This window comes from Hippocampus guttulatus, chromosome 22 (genome assembly GCF_054856545.1).
Source record: "Hippocampus guttulatus isolate MCC_2025c chromosome 22, RoL_Hgut_1.0, whole genome shotgun sequence".
Lineage (NCBI taxonomy): Eukaryota > Metazoa > Chordata > Actinopteri > Syngnathiformes > Syngnathidae > Hippocampus > Hippocampus guttulatus.
The window spans coordinates 3,531,850-3,548,327 of NC_141282.1; positions in this window are offsets into that span (position 1 = coordinate 3,531,850).

Sequence of the window (16,478 nt, forward strand, 5' to 3'; positions counted from 1 at the left end):
GACCGGAATTAATTGGCGACTTTGAACGGAACAAAAAGTGTTTCGAGAGAGTCATTACAATTTTGAATTGTGCTTTTGTGCTGTAGCTGAAAAGCAGTTACAGCCCATATAAGTCATTTTGAGGCAATGATCCAACAAGCAATATACTGCAATAATGACTCGGGCAAAAGGTACAATGGCGCTTTCTTGATGGACCCCCATTCACTTGTCGTACAAGACTCAAAAAAGCCACGGTTATTAAAAAAAAAGAACAGCCCCCTTGCGTGCGCCGGCGATTGAACCTACGCTTGTATCTCCTCCTTCGTTGCCATTTGCGTGACAGCCCACATCACTCTTGCGCCAGGGGTGGGGGGGTCAGACTCGGCTTCGGAGGTGGCCGCGCCGAAAATGACCGATGGAATCCTCGTGGAACGCCACCTCTGATCGATACGAGTAATAGAAGCTATAAGACCTCCTTACCGTCCGCCGTAGAAGTCTGGCTCAAACCGAAGCGGATCGATGATCTTCTTTCACGGCCTCCGTTGTTTTCAAAGCTTTGAGGTGCGTCATCAAATGAAAAGTAGACGTGATGGAGTCTTTGCTTTGTTTGACTGACAGTCGAATGTTGATCCTCTGGCTCATGGCAAACCTCTCTGCTCTGAGGTGAGTGAGTGTCAGTTAACGGTTTCTGTAAGGGGATTATGTACGCCTCGTATCAGAAAGGGAGCAAATGGGAGTTGGCGGATGCATAAACTTCACGCCATTACTTAATGTCGGGCTTTCAAGGAGGAAATTTGGATGTTGGTGTTGTTTTTCATGCCACACCAACAAATTGAAATATCCATCCATCCGTTTTCGAGACTGCTTATCCCCCATCGGGGCCATGTAGGAGGAAGCTTGGTTTTGGAATTCCAAGTGTTGATGAGGACGTACCTCAGTGGTCCCCAACACCCGGGGCGCGGACTGGTACCGGTCCGTGCGTCATTTGCTACCGGGCAGCACAGAAAGATTAACTTACATTACTTCCGTTTTATTTATTTTGGAATCTGAAAGATGTTTTATTTTGAAAAATTACCGGGTTCTCTGTTACATCCGTCTACAGCATGTCACTCTTGACAAGGTGCACTTTTTGATCACGTAATAGGTTACCGCTAAAATGAAATCCGGGAGCCAGAAAAATGAGTAAAAAAAAACAAAACCCAAAAGTCTTTGGAAAGTTTCTTTGGGAAAGGGAAAAGGCCCAGGTAGGAGACAAAAGAGGAGCCTACGACTTTTAAGAAAAAGAAGGCGACATTTAATAGACAGTATCCGGAGGCCTACTTAAAATACGGATTTATCTCAACGGGAGATTCCCACACACCAACCCCACTCTGCATAATACCAGCATGAGACAGGGCCTGCCCATCACAATAACTTATTTCAGCGAGACAAAAATAGGATGTGTACAATGTGTCGTAATTCGTGATCCTTGGGATATTTTGACGAGGAATACAATATCTGACCTCAACATTTTAAATTGAAAGAACAAGTCTGTTTTAAGCGAAGGCCTCACTCTGAAGAAGTCTCATCCTGGATTTCACGAGGAATTATATAGTACCATAAAGGGACAATGGAGACCGTTTTTTTTTTTTTTTTTTTTTTGCCTCGGGCTTCCCTGAAATGGGTTTCGTTTTTAAAGCGCCTTCCAAAGTGCTTTTACTATATTACGCCATTCACACGATAATAGTGGCGTATGCTGCCCTTAAAAAAATAAAATAAAAATGCTTGAATACCTCGGCATCACTGGACAATCACTGGACAATTTTGGCTGTAGCATATTTGTGAAAGCGCAAGATTTGGTGTGTGTGTGTGTGTGTGTGTGTGTTGTAATGGAAGAAACTGTGCCTTGGAATTGATTCTTATTGCTATATTTGGTGAAAACGGCCACATGAATTGGGATATTTGAAAGAGAGCAAACAAACAATTTGCAGTGTGCAAGTACACCATTGCCTTAGGGGTAAGGTTGTGCAAATATAAGGCAATGCCCAGTATGACAAATGCGTCTTGGGGGTCCATTTTTCTATTCGCATTATGCTCAAGGGGTGATGCAATCTGGGGGGGAGGGGGGGGGTGTGCAAAATTTGCAACAGAAAAATATATCCAAGCGACATTGAAGAATTTGATTACGGCGGTACTCAGAAAACAGTGACTACATTTCAGGAGAAGCGGCAGTAAAAAAGACCAAAAATCCAAAGTTCGGAGGGCGAGTCAGGGCAAGAGACTAGTTGCATACTAGATAGAATCTAACCAAACACAACAGTGTAGCAATGAGGCAGAAGTTGAGGTGGCCCCAAAAAAAAAAGAAAAAAAAAAGTAAGAACCTTGTGACAGATGACTTTGCCCATGCAGAATTATGTGAAAAACAATAAATGAAATGTCAACCGCACAGACGTTTGACTGTCTGTGATTATGCCAAATAAAATGAAAGTGCAAAGCGACTTAAGGTGAGTGTAACATCGTCTTGCGGGGGGGAGATTTACTATCGCAACAATTAATGACCTGTTGGTGAGCATCCATCCTATTTGCAACTTTCGTGATTTAACGATAAATCTTCACCAAAGAATGCGTCAAGTGAGGCCTCCAATTGGCAAATGGAAGCATCTGCCTTCTCTGGCCCTCATCGGCTCGCTTCTTGGCATTTTTACGCCGCGCCTCGGAGGCCCATTAATTCATCATCTTCCTGCCGCCATCTTTGCATTGTCTTTGAAGCCTTTGCCTCATTAGCATATTTCAAATCAACCGCCGACTCATTGTGAGCGCGGCAAACCCGGGAGAGGCATTTGTTTTCGGTAAACAGGCGCAATTCGATCTCCACTTTACCGTCATCAAATTACATTGTTTTATATGTAGTTTTTAATTTTTTCTCAGGTGTTATTAATAGATCACAAACCCCCCCGCCCCCCCCCCCCAAAAAAATCTGTGATCAAAATGTGCTGTATTCGTGCTTAGGTTCAAAATGTCGTTTAGGTGTCGAAGTCATATCAGCGCAGGCATACCGTCCAACATTTGACATCTGCTCCTCGCGCTCACTCATCCATTGCCTCGCCCCAGGCCATTTTCCCCTCTGATGCTTTGTGCCTCAACGCCGCCCTTAATTTATTCCCATCACACCCACACACACACACACACACACACACACACACACATGGCAGGTGGATGAGTCATACCACATTGACCTTTTGACAAGATAATGGTCAATGAGAGGCGGAGGTTGTGCTCAGCGCCGCGGTGCTCGCTTGTTTGCTTGCCCGGGCCGGCTTTTGAAAGCTGTCCGTCACAAACAAGTGACTCGAGAGTGGGCGGTGTTATAAAGGAGGATATATGGCGTCTATATATATATATGTGTGTTTGTGTGTGTGGATGGGGAGTGGGAGTGGGTGTTTGGTGTGCTATTGTCATTACATAAGCCATCCATAGAAAATGTGCTCTGAAGGTGTCCTTGTTCGGTTTTTCATTCATCTCACCCCGTTCCTTGAGAGCAACGATTGTATAACTTCTTTTGAAGAGGACACGCTTTAAATATATATATTTTTTACTACAATTATAACAGTTCCCCAGGTGTCTTGAGAAAGGACCGAAATTTGTAAAACAATTTTAGGATGTCCAAGGGACAACATGATCATTCAAGGAAATCATACACAAGGAACCAGGCCAGGTTTCAAACTTAAGACCTCTTGAATGTGAGGCAGATGTACTTGGTTTTTGCTTCAGCAGAGCCCTCATGCTTATTTTAATATTTTTTAGGAGCCTGCAATTTCTGGTGTTGAATATCATCAGTCTCTCCCAATAGGACATTTGTTGGATGGAGCACGGCACCGTGAATGGTAGCCCGACACTGTCATTAGCGGCGATAATGGACAGGATGTGCTTCCCGATCGACTGACAGCATGGAAAAAAAAAATTGAATAGAAAAATCCATTCGACTCGAGTTCAGAGACGTAAGATGTGTTGAGTCAGAGCATTTGGATGAATCATCTTGATGGTAAATTTTCTGCAAAAAAATCATGTGTATATGTGTATATTTTTTTTCCTACTATCTTGTTTGAACTGTTTCTGATTAAAATCCTCAGAGTATATAGTGGTACCTCGACTTATGAAATTAATTGGTCCTGGAAGAAATTTCGTAACTAAAAACATTTGTAAGTAGAGACGCGTTTTCCATGTAAATGCCCTAATCCGTTCCAAGCCCCCCAAAATTCAGACATAAATTTTAAAAGTGCCCCACTATGTCTGTTCAAGGTACGTTATTGGTCGGAAAAAAAGTGTCATTAAATGTAAAAAAGACAAATATATGATTTTTGAGCGCAGCAATCATCTTCATGTTGGCAATGACAACTTTATACCCAAACTTTATAGACAATTACACGCAGCCGGTGGGTCGGCCTCTAATGAGACAGTAAGTGTTCAATCAGCCTGCCATGCATGTTTTTGGAACGTGGGAGGAAACCGGCATATCCGGAGAAAACCCACGCAGGCACGGGGAGAACATGCAAACTCCACACAGGGAGGCCGGAGCTGGAATCGAACCCTAGACCTCTGCACTGCGTGCTAACCAGTCGACCACCGGGCCGCCTTCCTCGAGGAGTGTGGCTTCTAATTCCCCTTCCACGCACCATCCCCTTTTGTCACGTACACCGTCTCACATCTCACCTTCTTCTTCTCCTCTTTATTTATGCCCAACGCACTTCTCTCTATCTAGGTTGTGTACTCCAAGCCCCCCCGCCATTCACTTTCTCCCTCCCCTCGCTTAGATATTCCATCCACGGCATTCCGGAGTCCTCAGGCAGTGCTTCTCCTGCATGATTTATTGTCCCCTTCACTCCCTCAGCGGCTCTTCACACGCCGGTCCTCATTGGCAACCTCTAGCTTTTCTGACATAAGAAATGAATAAACTTCCACTGTTGGGACATCATTGTTTCATTTCCAGTGATGCCGCTAAGAGTCAAGAGCTCACGTGAGGCCAGAACTCACACTGGTGAGAAACCTTTTTCCTGCTCAGTTTGTGGCCAAAGATTCTCTGAGAAGAGAACCTTAATGAACCACACAAGAACCCACACTGGTGAGAAACCTTTTGCCTGCTCAATGTGTGGCCAAAGATTCTCTCAGAATGGCGATCAGTGACAGCAGTTTCCTTCCCTTACTCGTTACACTGTCATCACAACTTTGGTACTAAATGAGACATCCACAGTGCTGGCATTCTGTATATATATATATATATATATATATATATATATATACAGTATATCTCACATAAATTCATAGAACCGCCTTAAATTACCCTGCCGGGATCTGATGCGAGAATCATGCTACTGTACAAGAAGAAGATCAAGTCATGTGATACGCATTCCCAGAGAAGGCGGCGAGAAACTAATTAGATGGGTACCAGCGGAGTCAAATGGTTCTCCTTGCCAGCATGTTTTAATCACCGACAGAGTTCTTAAGCAAGGGTCATGTCATAAAAGCAAACCAAAATGTATCAAAAGGGATTCACGACTACATTAAGACATACTGGACCCCCCCAAGGTTATACTTGCCTTGTTTTTGTTCATATGAAACACAAAACAAGAGTCACTAATGTTCATGACTAAATACAAGGACAGATGGGGTATTCGTAGTGGCAGAGGAGATAATGAGACGTTTTGGTTCACATCATAGAAATTATTCAGAGGGGACAAAATAAATCTTGCAACCTTCTAGGCAAAGGCATGCGGGAAAACAAATAGCCCAAACATAACTGTGAGCCATTATAGAGGCCGAAGTGACGAAATTAGGTTGTTTGAGAGAAATTTGGGAGTACGAAAATGGTGCTTTACACCCCATGAAGATACATTTAGGGTCTGTCAACCATAAGGCACATCTGAGATGTCTCGTTTGTTAATTTCAAGAGGCGAGTACATGATGGGAATGAACAAAATTGGAGGGTGGCGGATACTGAAATACACATTATAGTGTATGTCATTTCATTGACAGCATCAAAACGTTCGCTCTGCAAATTTTCTCGTTTTAACAATCATTTAAAATATACTACAAGGACTCTTCTAAGACCCAAATTTAATTGTAAAACAAAAAATATACCTAAAATGACATGTTCAAAGTGTGCAATTGTACCACGGAGTGCCACAAGGCTCTGTCCTAAATCCACTATTTACTGAACATTAGCTGAGATAATATTAGAAAATGCGCCATTCCATTGAATTGAGGGTTCAGGACATTTTTGAGTGTGGGTATTAAATCCTTTCCCCAGGATATGTGTGGGTGTTTATACACCACACCCCCTTGCCCCCAGGTGTTATAACGTTTAGTCCCACTTGAGGGAGACAAAAATGTTTTAGATTGTCATTTGCCTGTCAATGGATGACGTGCTGATGAATTTGAAGTGACTGTCATTGACACAAAGACGGCGCATATTTGGAATTGATCTCCGCAAGCGAGCACTGTGGCAGCTTGCAGGATTAAGATCAAAACAGCAAACCGAGCGCTGGGTCATAAAGGATTTTAGTGTTAAGCACTGACTCTAAATGTTGTCATTTTGTCTCAGAGAAGCTAATCGCCTCATTGCGCCATTCGCTTGTCTGTTACCAATATGACCGCCTCACTGCCGACGCGCAGTACCTTTGCCCTCTCTGACAGTTTTCCTGTGTTCCCAACATTTATTTTCGTGTGTAAAGTATAACATCTTACCGCATGTTCGTCCATCTCCCCCCCCCCCCACATTAAGAATAATGAGCGTGCGTAAAAGAGACATAAAATGGATTGTCTTATTCATTTTTAATCACCCTCTCGTCTCATGCTTTTGCCTCACTTTCCAGACTCATCCATTTTCCAGGGCGGTGGGGACATGTGATCACCATTTTACGCCCCACTGGAGGTAAACATCCAATGTCCGACTGCACCGATTGTTGCAACGTTACTGCCTAAGCACCGAATAGCTACTTTGCCACTATGCTTGAGCGCGGTACGTATTCTTGAGCGTAGGTGTGCCCTTCAAGTCTTTAGCAAAAATATAGATATTAATACTCGACAGCTCGCTATATTTGACGTTGCGGCTGCACATGAGGTATCCATCAAAGCGGCGCTTATATGATCCTCCGCAGCTCTCCTTCATAAAAAAACATGTAAGAAAATGTAGCATTGTATGCATTCAAATGAGCCAGCGAGCGGTAAGTTATTAACCCCTTTTAACGTCTGTGACAATCCGGAAACTCGCTTATGCAAATTTGCATGTAATGCCGTATATGGCGTTAGGATTGAAGCAGAGAGAGAGAGAAATATCCAGTTATAATAGCACGGGCAGACATTTCAGATGGGTGCTTTTACAGACAAGAAGACAAGAGGAAAGTGTTGTTGGACGCCTGCAAAAACCCCCAAAACAAAACCAAAAAGTGTTGGGTAAGGGCTTCTGCTTGATTCATTTGGTGCATCACAGAGAGCCGGCAGACGAGATAAACTACCCCCGCATTATTTTGGCAAGACACCCTGCTGCAGCAGGCCAGTGGAATTTCCTTTTCAATCAGGATACCCGCAATAAATCCACTCCCGCTGCCTGACCCCATCCACATTGGTTACTCAGCTCGATAACCGAGCCGTATATTCCGAGCGTTATTTTCGCACCTCACGTATAGCACGGCTATGTTTGTCTTGTATATGATGCAAAATATCGATCTCCGATGACGATACTGTGATTATGGGATCAATGCATAACTTTCAAATCGCGGCGCGTGATGTTATCATCCCGTGGGACAGTATCAAAAAGAATCAACATCCATTTTCAACGGCTTACAAATCATACTGTAGATACAACCTTTGAACTCACATACCCAAACCTCATATTGACCGAGGCGGACAATTATTGTCCGATTGATATTCCTATCAAGCCTTTGTGCTTGCGTATCCCTTATTGAACAAGCCCGCACAGTACATTGAACAATACACTGAACCGACTACGCCCACGTAGCTAAATATATTCACTGAAGCCAAACTAAACCACTCTTCCTTGTAAATGTGCATAAGGTCACAGCAAAATGTGTGTTTTATTTGTTTATTTATTTATTCCGCTTTTTTTTTTTTTGTTTTTTGTTCCGACAGCTTAAGAGGAGCCGCTCGCACCGGCGCCGAGTGCAATACGACCTCACGGCAATAAAACCTTTATCTAGCTCAAGCACAGGGGGCAGAGTAGGCCTTTATGTATGTGTGTTTTTCTTTTCTTTTTTTTGCGGGGGGGGGGGGTGGGGTGGATGGGGCTCTTTTTCAAAGCAAAAACAACAGGAGCAGGCTGTGTAGCATTGCTGCTTGAAAACAGAAGCTTTTCTCAGCGAATCTTTTGATGCACGTGGATCAAGGTGCTATCCATGCGTCCACAAGCAGGATACAATGAACTCCCTCCCATTCATTGCGCTGGATAGATTCAAAAACTACCATCTGCTAGGTGAAAATGAGATCCCATAATTAAAAAACAGAAAACAAAAATCCACACTTTAGACGTATTGAAACTGGCATTTAAAAAAAATTTTTTTGGTGGTATACAGAAATTAGCTGAGCTGGAACGGTGATTAAACAGCGACAAACTACAGCTTCATCGCCCGCAGAGCAGCATCAGCTACAACAAAACAATTAAATATTGTCGTGTGTTAATATTGTACACATTATTCGCCAACGTAGCCGGGGCGCGAAAGATGAACCGCGATATAGTGGAAGGGTTCAATGCGCACGACACACCAGCAGTCGCCCGCCGATCCGAGACGACGTCGAGTGCGAGGCGGCATACACCCTCGGGCTGATCAATCACGGCGATGTATCGTGACAGACAACCTTTCACACTTCCGTTCCCAAGCGATTTCGATTTCACGCCCTCGTTTAACCGCACGGCGCGTGTATTTCGACCGCGGCGCCAAAGTGGAACACATACGCGTCTTGAGAAATGTATTTCAAATCCTTGATATTCACTTTCATTTATATTTTTATATATATATATATATATGGCTACCTCGGCTGTTATATGAGTTGGGGGGGGGGGGGGTTGTCTTTCTTCTCCTCTCCTGATAAGCAAGAGCCATGCGGCTACCGTGGCGATAAGTACAGAAAGGGAGAGACATTCCAAGAAGAATGTTTTATGACTAATGTCCAAACCGTCGTCTTCTATGGTGAATTGGAGTGGGGGGGGGGGGGGTTGAAATGAAGCAGCTCCCATTTCCTTCGGGTCCCTTACACAAATGCGGTGTCCTGCTAAGCTGGGATAAACACCAGCTGTGGAGGTTTACAACAACCTGGAAACAGACTTTAGGAGCAGCCGGGGAGATGAATGTTAAATTGTGCGGGTGTGTGCAACAGCCCGGGAGGACGAACGGCGAGCTTTTTCAACCGTTTTTATTCAATACTGCTTGTTTGTCAGACGAAACTTGCACACGCAAGGATTAATGTACTTGGCGTAATGCTATGAGGGAAATTAAACAATAACAGTTATCCCCCCCGCACCCCATTTGGGAAATCCTTATTTTCAAATTTAAAAAAAAAACTTGCGTTCCTAAACAGTGCGAAGTAGGCATGGTACCTTATATTTTTTTTGACCACAACTCTCTTCCCTGTTTGCACTCCGCAGGGACCACGGCTTTCGACACGATGAAGAATCCCCTGCCGCCGTGAGAGCCGCATTAGTATGTATGCCGAGTACAGCCAAGTCCTCTGCCGATGCCGTGACCCTCGACCGCCCTCAGGTACGGGCGACACCCACATCTATCCAAGAAGCGACGGGAAGCTCGGAAAAAAAGAGCTCCTAGTTCAAAAACTGCTTCCTCATTGTCGAGACGCATTACAGGCTCCGGCACACACAGCCATGCCACCGCTGTATCCCCCCCACACACACACTCACACACACACTCTTTCAAGCACACCATCACTTCATCAGTGAGTTCATTTCCATTCGAGGCGCCGTGTGCTGGCGGGTCAAAGCGCTGATTGTGTGGAGGGCTGATGGAGTCCCAAACTAGTACTTCCCAGTGCTTGTGAAAGGGTTGCAGGCATACCTTCTCTTGCATCACATCCTGCCTGGCGAATATAAATGTTTCACAACAGACTTTTAATCAATGGCGTTTAAGGGTAAAGAGCCGGTAAAGTCGGAAAATGGCACGGGAAGGGATTGAGGGAGGGAGTTTCGATTTATGTATTTTCCGCATTATAAGGCACTTCAGAGTATAAGGCGCACCTTTAATAAATGGCCTGTTTTAAAACTGTTTTCATATATAGGGCGTATAGAATAGAATCTACTTAGTGACTGAGGTTGCGGTATGCATCCACTACACTAAAGGGAAAAGACATATATGCTGGAAATTGAGGAATTTTGAACTGGTCACACAGGCCTCCAGCGTTAGTCTGGCCTTTGTTTTTGTTTTTCCATCCCTTGATATTCCAAGCAAGGTCTGAGCGAAATGAAGGCAATACAGAGTGACAAGCATCAGCGAGCCGCTCACCTGCATCTAATACGAGTGTTATTGGGGCATAGGCGGCATCTATCACATATATTGCTAGCACAGGTTGGGACCTAGCAGACCTGGGAGGGATTTGATATATTAATACGAAGCGCTGTCTGCCGGAGTAGAACAGTATTTGCGACAACATTTTCCATTCAATTCCACGGCGGGCAATAAAGTGACAAGAATATAGGGCCCTCATACGTTAATAGAGAAATGAAAAGGGGGCCCTACAGTTGTTTGCAAAGTACACTCAGTGACATATTAGTCGTGAAATTCATGGCACGCGGGTCTGAGTTAATGAGAATACGGGAGACGGGCGCACGTTAATGGTCGACATGAGCTGTGGGGTCTGCGTCTCGCATTCTCTGTGGCGGCGTTTGCCGACCTTTGTCGAGCACCTGTTTTGACATTGGAAAAATCCCTCATTTTATGACACTTTGTCAGCGCGCACCTCGTCTACCCGTAAAAATGCACTATCCCCTTTATAATAGCACATCGTCAATAATTTCTAGACCACCGGCAACAAAAGTGAATCCACCCCGAAGTGAAACTGCCCAAATTGGGCTCAAAGTGTCAGTATTGTGTATGGCCATCATTTTTGGTTATGGATTATAAAGACAGGCGAGCTTAGCCTGGACCGTCTTTGCCAAAACTAGGCTAGCTTAGCCTGGACCGTCTTTGCCTAAACTAGGCTAGCTTAGCCTGGACCGTCTTTGCCTAAGCTAGGCTAGCTTAGCCTGAACCGTATTTGCCTAAGCTAGGCTATTTTAGCCTGGACGTCTTTGCCTAAGCTAGACTAGTTTAGCCTGGACCGGCTTTGCCTAAGCTACACTAGTTTAGCCTGAACCATCTTTGCCTAAGCTAGGCTAGTTTAGCCTGGACCGTCGTTGCCTAAGCTAGGCTAGCTTAGCCCGGACCGTCTTTGCCTAAGATAGGCTAGCTTAGCCTGGACCGACTTTGCCTAGGCTAGGCTAGCTTAGCCTGGACTGTCTTTGCCTAGGCTAGGCTAGCTTAGCCTGGCTGGTTAGCAAAGTAGGCTGTTTGGCAGACAGACATTTGTCTTTGCGTGTTTTTTTGTTTGTTTGTTTAGCATCATAAAGGCTCAAAAGGTTCCGCCCGCAGTGAAATATCAACAAGCAGAACAGGGGATGTTCGAATTGATCTGTTTGCCGGTCGGGGGTTTTTGTGTGAATGTCACTGCGTGTGCATGCGGCGCCGCAACAGAACATCCATCGTCTACCGCGCTCTTGTTCCTCTCGCATGGCTCCTGACGGTGCCGCGACTATCGGGGGGCCAGATGATGCAAGATAATTGATTTTGTGACACCGCAATGAAGTAAAAGATGTGGCGTGACGAGGGGGGTCGTGAGAGCTCTCAACGAGCTTCACTTGTCTTTATTTTTTGGGGGGTATGAAAGAACTATTTCTTATTTCATCCTCCAATGTGCAAGATTCGTCATGATTGCATCACTTGTTCTGAATTACTGTTGCCTGTGTTGCATGTACAAACACAATCTACTGCAAGTAACTGGACACTTGCCCCGCATAGTCCTAAAGCCCAAAGTAGGTCTGTGCGTCTTGCCATCGCTCCCGAATTGATTTTCAGTCGCACTTAAGAGGGTCACAGTTAATGTAAATTAAATCAAGCCATTTAGAAAACTCGCAAAACGAACGCTGTCGCGGGAGATGCTTTTGCCGCATCCGGGCAAGACTCCGCTAATGACTCTTGCGATCCCCATAAGAGGACAAGCGTGCCATTGCAACATTTTGCACAAACAATAACGGGGGCTGTTTGACAGCTGCCAGTGAACATGCACTAAGGTGGGCGATTGAAATTCCAGAAGAAGCAAAACAACAAAAGCCGAGAATGAAAGCATTGTTGCGCCGCACGGAAAGCAAAAGAAGCAAACGGGAATCGACTCATGTCAAGCTACAAAGCGCTTGAGTGTGACACAATGGATGCTCATTTTGATTAACTTTTGCTTATAGACTTTTGCTCTATCGATATAGATCTAGATATATAAGTATGCACACAATGTGCTGCTCAATTTGCTACGTGGCATACTTTGACGATGCACATGAAAGCATGCGCGGCAGTGCGCAATCAACGTCCATTATCCGGCACCCTCCATCATTCCCGACGAGAGCCGATGCAGCCTGCGCGTTACCTGACAATCAGTCAACAAACGCCGCTTCCCCCCGCCGCGTATTTATAGCTCGCCCGGGCAAGGTGACTTTGTGAAGATGATTACCGTGAACGCTAACCGTCTCCGTTTCATTGGCGGCGGATGTTTGTTTTTTCGCCAACGAGGGAAAGCCATCGAAAACAAATCAATGTCCAAATGACATCGCCGTTCGGCAGCCCGTCATCATCAAGAAAAGACGCATTTGAAGTGATCCTATCCTCGTATGATAGCCTGGGAAGAGTTGAAAGTTGATCCGAACAACGTTGCGCAAGGGGAATACAAATCCGCCGAAGAAATGCCGTGTTAAAGAAATCAGCCCGGTGGCTTCGTTGCGTTCTTGCCGGAAGGCACGGATGCGATCTTGGAAGCGCAGGTGGATAATGAGATCCGGAGCAGAGTAGAATGACATGAAGTGCAAAGATAAATAGTGTTTTTTAAAATGTGTCGCTCGTTATTAATAATTCAGAATTGCAAAAACAAAAACAAAAAATAGGAGCAAAGAAAGTCGAGGTTCATAAAGTCTGGGGAACGGCAACAAGTATATTTGCCTGTCACCGGTGATTGTTTGAAATGATCAGACGGAATAAAAGCACAGTTTCGCGCTTCAGAAAGTAGCTGGAAACAAGGCATCAAATAATCCGATCTCTTAACGTGGTGAAGCAGCATGTGGTGTCGCGATACCCTTGGTTACGTCTGTGCTCTGCCAAATTGCGATCGCTGCGGTTCGCAATTTTCCAAAATGTCACAACAACTGTTTGCTGCCGTCAGAAGAATCAAGAGCGAGAATTTTTATTTTAATTTTATTTTTTACATTTTTTCAGATGGCTGCTTCATTTCATTTGCAGGCCGGTGCAATCAGAGAGCCGGATAAATTAATTACGAATGAATACAAAATCAGTTGCAAGTTTAAGGCGAGCTTGAGTCTCTTCTTTCTGTACCGAGAACGTAAAGATTAGAAATGTGAATAGTGGTGGGGAACACCACCAAAACTTTCTCCATTTCTCTATACAACCTTTAAATTGCAGCTTACCCACAGGGCTGAAGATAGAACAACTTGATTTGATGACTCTCGTTTATCGCTGATGATTGATTGCCTCTTCGGGTTCCAAATTTAAATTATAAATAACGCCAGGGGTCGTTTTTTTTTTTTTTTGCTATTTTCTCCAACTGTGCATTGTATATCTGAGCTTTTAAAAGTCTCCCCCCCTAATACTCACTTTATGTCCCGTGCGCTATCTTCCAACGACAAGCTAGCATAAAATAGCCTTAAAGGGTGACATATTATGGAAAATTGACTTTTGAAGTGCTTGTGTACAAACAGTAGTTTCTCTGGAGGGCCTTGCCCGCTAAAGTGTGAAATTAAACAACCGCGTCAAACTTTTATCTGGGCCGTGTTTGCAAGTGAGCCACGATGCACCCGGTGAGGATTCGGAGCCATTTTCAAGCAACGGCATTTGTCTGAAACAAAATCATTCGCCTCCCAGGCATGACATCCTAGCATGTCAAAGCCCAAAAGGTAAGCAGAGCTGCATTGAGGTTTTCTTAAATTAGCATTGTTAGCTTCTGATGAACGACATTTTTTTTTTTTGATGTGATGTTTCAATGCGCCACATACACACAGTGTAGCGAATGAACCGCCGTGTCCATGAGCGGAAAATAATTCCATCCCACAGCGTTTCGGTTCAGCGTCATCTCTTCAACGTCGGATTCCTTCAGAAATGGCGTAGTCGGTCGGCGTCGCTTTCCAAAATCCCCCGAAACTATCGAAATATTCTATCATGTTCGATGTCATATGGGAGCCACGTGCGTGTGTAATCGTAGTTCACGCAATCTTGGGAGTTTCGGTCGATCCAAGTAATTCCAGAGGTCCGTTCAAACAGATACAGTCTGACTTCATATCCCCACCAAGGGATCCGCGCCAAAACGAACTGAACCTGCATTATTCATGACGTGTCCAAATTTTGCGATAAATAAATACCAATCAATACTGCACTCCGCAGAAAGTACCCCGAACGGTAGCCAGTGTTGAGTCTGTTTTTAAAAAAAACAAAAAACAAACAAACAGCAAACACACTTATTTGTAAATGCGCAATTCCTCTCCTACTACCTTTCAGATCGTGCTGCCTCGGGGCGAAAACTAACTGTTGGCTAGAGTTGTTTACCAATCGCCAAGATGATTTTTTTGTTTGTTTGTGGTGGTGTGTTTTATTCATCTGATAGGGGGAAAAAACTATATACATAGTTCAGCATCGTTAGAGACATCTGAATTCGGAGCTGCTGGTCCACAGGGCAAAACGGAACTTGCTGGAAAAGTTTTTGTCCATTTTAAGTATTAAGAATTCAAACATCACGCCTACGTCAATCAACACTTTTTTTGTGTGTGTGCCTCTGATCGTCTTTCATTTTGCGCTTATTTCAACCTATTGCCAGTCTTTACTATTGAATGAAACATAACGCGCAATGCTGGCAAACCATGCAAAATGCCATAGACGGGATAACAAATGGCATCCATGTCGCGGCGCCATAGCTATTGGAGCAACGGATATTTGAAACCAAATAAGATAAGATAAGATATCCTTTATTTGTCCCACACTGGGGAAATTTACAGTGTACAGCAGCAAAATTGGGGGGTAGAAGAAGAAAAACAAAGTGTTTGCATGCACAGAAATAAATGTTTCAGTGAGAGATGTACACAGTTCAATTAAGTGCAATATAAATATAGATATAGATAAGGTGGCTGTGCTATTTACAATTGTTACTGGTTTTTCACGTATTTTATGTTAAATTGGGGTCGCCAGTGACCGGAACAAATGGAGGAGGCTCGTCGCCCAATGTTCCAAATAGGAGCGGGCGGAACTAACTATGTTAAATTCAGCAGATGGAACAATTGATGTGGGCAGACAAAATACTCATAGGTGTATATTCTTTATCCTCTGACAAGACTAACATGACTGAGAAGTGATCTTTTTTTTTTTTTGTTCCCCCCCCTGCCATGTACTCTATTTAGATGACCCGCGGTGAGTTTGTAATGATCGCCATGCAGACCTTTGAACCGCCCCATAGGTGGCCAAAGCAAATTTTGTTTATCACCCCGGCGAGAAACATCCGCATAAAATTCACACGAATGCTAATGTTTCACTGGGATTGCTTTTGAATCCTTATTTAAATAAATAAATAAACTGCCAAAATCACAACAAACAGTGTAAGCTCCCCTCAGAAAAAAAATATAGATATAAATAAATAAAATAAAATACTAATTGCACAGGAGTGCCTCCCTTGTGGTCTCATTAGAGCTAATTGATTTATTTGCAGAACCGTTTGCACCGGAGCTCGAGTGCGCTGTTCTTCCATTGGATTCTTCCTCCATCCTTTAAAACAGTGTGAATTTCTTTTTTTTTTTTTTTTTTTATCTGATAGAAGGTACTATTTTATTTACACCATTTGAAAGCAGTCGCCAATGCACCAGTCGGTCCGAGCAGTTGCCCTGCAGGGCCGCTCGGCTCAAGCCACCCCCCCCCCCCCCCGTCGCCTCCCCCTCCTCCTCCCCGCCCGCCGCACCCCTCTGGAGAACGGGTGAAACAGAGCGTGCTCAGCGGGGAGGGAAACCAGCATCTGTTTTCATCATCCAGAGAACACCCGAGCAAACTCTTCTTTCTCCCGCTATCGAGCCCGATGGGGATTTCACAGTTTGGCACGATTTTATTTGCTTTAATATGAGGCAAACACGAGCGCGAGCATGAGTTTTTCCTCACGTGGGAGCTCCCCTGCTGTTTGAGAAGTTAGATGGAAAAATCCTGAAATTAATTCAC